The following is a 7822-nucleotide window of genomic DNA, read 5'->3' as shown; positions in this document are numbered from 1 at the left end:
AGGTGGTCCAACTCTGCGACTACTGGTGCAGTCCTTAGCAAAGCATCCGGTGCCTCCACAGTTATAACAGGCTCCAATAGCCTTGTAGCAGATCCCACCATGATTTCTTCCACATGTCTCACATTGGCGGGGAGGGTAGGAACCTCTGGTACTCTGCTGACCAGATAGGGGAGGCTTCTGTCCTGAATATCTTCCCCTACCAGATTTCTTGCCACCTCTGCCATGTCCCCCATAGTTCTTCCTCTTTCTAGTAGGACCACTGGAACTCTGTTCTACAGGCTTTCCCTCTTTCTCTGTCTTCTCTGATTTCTTTTTCTCAGGAGCAGCTTCAGACTCAATTCTTTCCAGTTCTAGGGTTTGAGAAATAAGTTCAGAGAAATTAGTATGTTTGAAGCCGACTACTTGTAATCTGATACTGGACTTCGAGCCAGTTTTAAACCTCTTGCATCTCTCCCTGCTGGTAGCAAGTAAACTTACTGCATAATGGCTTAGGCGGGAAAATTCTCTTTCATACTCACCGATCATTCCCCTATTTGGACTTAGGAATTCTTGTAGCTTCGGTCTACATAAGCATCGAGGACATATTTCATGCGAATTCCTGAAAGTCATTCCATGTTAGCATTGCAGGTTCTACCAGACTGTGGGGAATGGTTTTCCACCAGTCATAAGCATGCCCCTATAGCAAAGATACTGAGTATTCAAATCTGAGCTCCTCTGTGCAATGCAGTTTCTTGAATACCCTATCCATCCTTTCTAACCATTGTTCAGCTTCTAGAGGATCTACTGTCCCCTTGAACTCTGTAGCCCCATACTTCATCAATTTATCATACTGCCTAGTAGGAGATTATGGTTGTACCACTGGTGTCTATATTAGGACTTGAGTAGGCACATTACCAGCCATTTGTTGGAACATTGCAGCCATCTGTGGCGAGCGAGCAGAAGCTGCGATGCTGCGGTGGTGTTGCTAAACCACTGACATTTTGTAGGCCTGGGGCATCCCCTTACACCTCAGCCTCAATAGATTGATCGACTGAACGATCACCCTCTTCCATAGTCAATGCAAGGATTTTAGATCTCCTGAACAAATAACACAAGGAGATTTCCTCCCGTTAGTGCATAATTATAATGTAATGTACTGTATGTATCAAACAATGATATTGAGCAGTTGTACTATGAAGAAAGAATATTCAAATAACAGGTGAAAACAAAATTTAAAAAATTTGCTCTGATACCACTAAAACATGTCACACCCTACCTCTTTGTAAGGCATAACATGATCCCGTAGTATACCTAATGAATTACCAACTCCGTCTACTGATAACCCATTAAATACACTACAAGGGATTTTAAAAACTTTTCTTACTTCTTTTACAGTGGTGAGCACTATTTACAGGTGTTAAAAACTTTTGTGAACTGAAGTGATAGAACTAACACATTTGAATTATTTGGAATTTCTGTAAAAATTTTGGCAGAGTGCCATCTGTATTTTGGATAAAACCGTTCTTTAGAAAACCTGTAAAAAGCACTTCAATAGATTTCCAAATCTCAACTCCAACATATTTCTCAACTCAATCCACAGTGATTTTTCAAAGACTGAGATAAGAGAAATATAATACAATTTTTACAAGCCAAAATAACTCATAGTTATTTTACAACTTCAATGTACAATTTTAATTTACAACTGCTCAAAACCAAAAAGAATATGTATATACAGTGGTCATACATTACAGTACAAAATGCAAAATGTTGGTATACTTATTATACCCGAAAATCTCTCGCTGGAGGTAATAGCAGCCTAGTCTGCTGCCCTGTCTGTCTATCTACCTGCGACAGCAATAAAAAGCTATCGCTGAGACGATGTCTCAGTGGTGCACAACATTAACCAAATACAATTTAAATCATAATTCATAAATCATATAAATAGTGGATACTTAAAACCATAGTTAATTTCAAGACAGTAATTGTCAACAAGAATTTAAACTCCATTTCTCAATATCACAATAAATTTCAATAAGTCAGATCATAGTTGAATTCAAAAGACAGTATATGTCAATAAGAGTTTAAATTCATTTCACAATCTCACAATACATATCAATAAATCACACACAGCTTAATCATGTTCTAAGGTTCAATTCGTCCCAAAAGCCGATGGCTAATGAGGTATTCAATTCGTCCCAAAAGTCGATGACTAATGAGGAATAACATAGCTAGCTAGCAAAAATATGAGTACTCATCCAATTCGTCCTCAACAGGCACACACCTCAACACTTCAGCCAGAGAGGGAATTCAATTCGTCCCACTAAACAAGCTAGCGAGGAATACAATCAATATACATGATAGCTGTGGTTTCAAACCATTTCCAATGCTTTTCAATCAATAAGTATCCATCAATATCATTCAAACAATTTCTCACAATTTCAAACCATTTACAATGCTTTTCAAGCGATAAATATCCATTCAAACACATTTCCACAATTTAAAACAATAAAGTACAAATAGTCATAATTCATTTCAATTGAAAAATTCAAAAGAAATAGTTGTTGTGCACAAACCTCTGATAACTGTCTCCTGGTCTGGACTCAGTGTTTCCTTCCCTTTCCCTGAGTCTTTACTAACTGAGAAACACAATTTGAAGTGTTTCAGTACTAAATTAAACTGTCTCTATCGATAATGTTTGACAAATAATTCACTGAAAGCTATTATTTGCTTAATCACCTAATATATCGACCCTCGATGCGTTCTAGGTATTTTAGGTTTTAGTGTCAGTAATATGTCACATTCGATAGTGTTTTAGGGTTGGTACTCGTTACCAATTTCATTTCCTTGTTTAGTGCATTTTATTGCAACTTGCTAGATTCCGGGATACTAGTTTGACCTAGCCGGACGACCTAGTTCCCTAGGTTTTCGGGTTTTGGTCAAAACTACAAACTTGTAGATCTATGTCTTACAAAGTGCGGGGCAAAATTTTAGGTCATTCTGAGTTATGTAGACCAAGTTATGGTCATTTTACTATTGCTGGTCAAATGGCATCAAATTAGGTCATTTTAGGCCAATTTTGGTCAACTTTGGTTCGGCCAGTTTTTGGACCCGAAATTGTGCAAGCTGTTTGACTTGCTTATGGTCATTTCTGGGCTTTGATGTCTTCATAAGACTTGTAGGTATGGGTCTTAACTATTCATGGTTAAAATTTCAGGTCAATTAGACCTGTTTTGAGTGAGTTATGGCCTAAACACTAAATGCTGCCCAATTGGTCAGTTTTCAGGTCTCAATTGTACTTAATCCGAATTGGTCATTTTTCATGCTACCTTGCAAGCAGAATTTTGGTATGCTTTCTCAATGAAAGTTGGCACATTTTGTGCCTAGTTTCACCTCCAATTGGTCTCATACCAATTGGAGTTACACATTTAAAGTTATAGGTTAAAATGTACACTGCCCTCAATTACATTGCATAAACATGTATCAATTACACATTTACCTTACTCTAAGTCCATCTCTCTTACCCATTCTGTTTTGGTACATTACCAAAACCATATACCACTTCACTTTAAAGTCACTTTGGCAGATTACAAACATCCTTAACACACCAAATAAAACTCTAATTCATAAAGTCCAATCACAACCATAAATACACGTAAACACTAATCATTTCATACAATTTCCACCACTAATTTATATACATATCCATCAATCCTCAATGTCATACTTCTGCCAATATCTTCATGAATTCATACATTCATCAAAGAGTCCCAAGGCTGCCGAATTGTTCCACAATGCCAAAGTGTCCTACAATTCATCAATTTCCATTCCAAGTGAACAATCACCATATACATGTGGAATAATTTAGTAGGACATTAAATCACCCTAATCAACATAATTTCTCATCAAATATATGTATGAATATTTCATTAAACATACAACTCCATGGCTGTCCAAAATTGATATATCAAGAACTCCTCAAAACTTAAAATTTCCTTCACAAAGCAAACACCCATAACATGTATACAAACTTTAACAAAGCAATATTCAAAAATACAACTTACCTTTGGTTGGAACTTGTTAAACCTTGACTAAACTTCTTGATTTTAGTATCAAACTCTTCCTTGTGATGTGGGGATAAAACTTAATGAAGAAACCTAAGTGATTGGAAGTGAAATGAGGAGTGGAGGAAGCTTGGAGCAAAACGGCAATGGAGGTTTCCCTAGCTCTCCATTTCGGCAAGGTTGAGAGGATTTGGAGAAGATGAAGTGCAGATGGTGTAATGGACTTACACCTGCCCCATTTAGTGTTTAATTAAATCCCTAGTGGTCCACTCACCAAATTTAAATCATATATTATGTTAAATGTGTTATTTACACAATTTTCACTCCACTTTTGGCTATTTACATTAGGTACCCCCAAAATAATTTTTCATTTTATTTTCTAAGTGTAATATTATTTATTTTTAATGGATATTTAGGTCAAAAGACAATTCGGGATGTCAAATGACCATAATGCCCCTGTTCGAGTTGCATTCCCGATTTTTCGGTAACACCGGGTTTTGTCCGTTTTTCGATTTCTCACTTTTCTTTGTACTAATTATTTAATTTTTCTTTGATATTTCTAATGATATTTATAGTTCAATTGATGTCTCTTTAAGTCCTAAAAATATTTTCCAGGGTTCCCCGCAGTCCAGGGCTAGTCAACGGTCCACGCCGTGACTTCTCGGTGCGGTCACCCATCGCTAGGGTTCTCGGCTCGCTTAACTTGGTTACATTTGTCTGCTATTAATTTTCCTTTGTTTTTCTTGTATTTTCTTTTCTTGTATTTCATTATTTTATGTCTCCTCACTCATAACGAAGTGTAGTTCTAGGCATCCTAGCTGTCCGGATAACACTGGTCACCGGAACAGTAGAACGCACTACCGAACATAGGGGTGTTACAACTGTGATGCCCCCTTTCTTGTGTACAACATGAACTGGACTTACCCAATTATTGTCAGAAACAGGGTAAATGATACCTGCAGCAAGCAATTTCAAGATTTCTTTTTTCACAACCTCTTTCATATTTGGATTCAATCTCCTCTGTGACTCTCGAGAGGGTTTATGATTATTTTCCAACAAAATTCTATGCATGCACAAAAAAGGATGTATTCCTTTAATATCATCAATGGTATAACCAATTATCCTTCTATGCTTTCTAAGAACTCTAAATAATTTTTCAACTTCACAATCATTCAATTTAGCACTAACAATTACAGGATATGTAGAATTTTGACCTAGAAAAGCATACCTGAGATTTGTTGGAAGAGGTTTCAACTCTACCTTTGGTGCTTCGCTTTTTTCAAGCTTTGATGATGAGGTTGTATCTTGCTTCAAATCCCCAATCTTTTCAATATCAGCCATAGGTAAAGGTGGATTTCCTTCCAAGATTGTAGCGTATTCTGCAGCTTGTTCAATCTCATCCCCTTTTTTGATGTTATAAACCAAACAAGCTTCTAAGGGATCTTTAGGATGTTGCTTTTTAAGCACTTCTCTGACCTCTTCATCTATCACATCAATTCTCAAGCATGAATTTGAATCATCTTTCTTTTTCATTGCTTGAAACAAATTAAATTCAACTTTCTCTTCCCCAACTTCTAATGTAAGCCTCCCATTTTTTACATCAATCACAGCTCCAATAGTAGCGAGGAAAGGTCTACCAAGAATAATAGGAATGTGTACATCCTCCTCCATCTCCAATACCACAAAATCCACTGGTATGAAAAATTTTCTAACTTTCAGAGGAACATTCTGAATTACCCCAATTGAAAATTTAATAGACCTATCTGCTAACTGTAGTGAGATGGTAGTAGGCTTCATTTCTCCAATCTTCACTTTCTCATAGATAGACAATGGCATTAGACTAACACTTGCTCCAAGATCACATAAAGCCTTATCTATACTGATATCCCCAATATGACATGGTATGGAAAAACTTCCAAGATCTTTCAGTTTAGGTGGAAGCTTATTTTGCAAAATAGCACTACTTTCTTCCGTGAGAGCTATGGTCTCAAATTCCTCCAATTTCTTCTTGTTAGATAGAATCTCCTTCAAAAATTTAGCATATGAAGGCATTTGTGCTAAGGCATCAGTGAAAGGAATAGTCACATGCAAAGACTTCAATACTTCTAAGAACTTCCCAAATTGTTTATCCAATTTTGCTTTCTGAAACCTTTATGGAAATGGTAAAGGTGGCATGTAGGCTTTAGGTGCAACATATTTAGGTTCTTCTTCTTTGCTCTCCCTCCCCTTAGCTCTTTCTTCCACTGAATTTTCTTTCTCAGCTTCAATTCTAACTTCAACTTCAGTTTGTTCATCTCCTTCTTTGTTTTTCTCTTCTTCAATTTTCTCTTCAATCTTTTTATCTTCATTCTCCAATATTTTTCCACTCCTCAATGTAATAGCCTTGCAATGCTCCCTTGAATTTTCTGGCTGGCTAGGGAGCTTCCCAAATGCTTTGTTGTTTGAAGAGCTAGCTTGTTGAGCTATTTGATTCTCTAACATCTTGTTATGTGTTGCCATTTGATATACTTTAGATGCTAATTGAGAAATCATTTCTCGTTGACTCTGATGGCTCACTAATAAAGTCTCAATCATGGCTTCTAATCTAGCTGTCTTGTCTGGTTGTGCTTATTGTGGTAGAGGTGGAGCAGGTGCATTTTGAGGTTTAGAAATTCTAGAAGGAGGACCTCTATTCTGCTGAAAATTCTGATGTTGTTGATACCCAGAAGGTTGCTGAAAATTTTGATTTTGTCCATGTCTACCTCCCCAAGAGAAATTTGGGTGGTTTCTCCATGCTGGATCATAAGTTGCAGAAAATGATTTACCACCTGGTCTTTGATTGTAGTTCCCCACATAATCCACTTGCTCACTTGAAAAATCTTGATTAAGTGCAGAAAAATCAACTGCACAATTGACATTTGCAGTTCTAACTTCTACTGAATTACTAGAACCTCCAATTGAAGAATCTACTTTCACGCTTAGCTTGTCCATCTTCCTTGTCAAAGCATCAAACTTAGCATTAATCATCTTAATGGCATCAAGCTCAAACATACCAGCTGGTTTCTTGATCTCATTCCTCTCACAACTCCATTGGTAGTTGTTATAAGCAATTTTATCAAGAGCAAAAAAAGCTTCATCTTCAGATTTCTCCATAAGATCACCTCCAGAAGATGCATCAATTGTACTTCTAATAGCTGGTGAAACTCCATTGTAAATGTGTTGAACAAGATCCACTTAGGAATCCCATGATGTGGATATCTCCTTTGCAAATCCTTGTACCTCTCCCATGGTTCATATAAGCTCTCATCATCTCTAGGTTTGAAAGAAGTCAGCTCATTTCTTATCATCATCTCTAGGTTTGAAAGAAGTCAGCTCATTTCTTAGCTTAGTTGTCTCGCTTGGTGGAAAATATTGAACTAAAAATGCTTGAGAAAGTTCTTCCCATGTTGTGATAGAACTCGGTGGCAAAGAATGTAACCACTCTGTAGCTCGGTCCTTCAGAGAAAAAGGAAATAATCTGAGTCGAATTGCATCATCAGAAACTCCATTTATCTTCAACATATCACTGATCTCAAGAAAGTGTGCTAGATGCACATGTGGACTTTCACTTGGATTTCCTCCAAATTGTGATTGTTGTACCATCTGACAGAGTGCAGGCTTCAGTTCAAAATTATTAGCTTCTACTCTTGGTCTTGTGATACTTGGCATGAAATCCCCAATGTTAGGATAGGCATGATCCTTCACAGAGCGGTTGTTATTATTGTTGGCCATTTGTTCTTGTAATTGCTCTTGCTCTTATGCTC

General features: G+C 37.0%; 1 non-coding gene across 1 annotated transcript; it reads left to right on the top strand.

Moving 5' to 3' along the window:
* Nucleotides 1–7259: 7259 nt before the first annotated feature.
* LOC131183484 (small nucleolar RNA R71) lies at nt 7260–7366 on the top strand. The gene has a single exon (XR_009151539.1). It is a non-coding gene; the product is annotated as a small nucleolar RNA R71 (small nucleolar RNA).
* Nucleotides 7367–7822: the final 456 nt, after the last annotated feature.

This window comes from Hevea brasiliensis, chromosome 9 (genome assembly GCF_030052815.1).
Source record: "Hevea brasiliensis isolate MT/VB/25A 57/8 chromosome 9, ASM3005281v1, whole genome shotgun sequence".
NCBI classification, from domain to species: Eukaryota; Viridiplantae; Streptophyta; class Magnoliopsida; order Malpighiales; family Euphorbiaceae; genus Hevea; species Hevea brasiliensis.
This window is presented reverse-complemented; position numbering and strand designations above follow the sequence as displayed.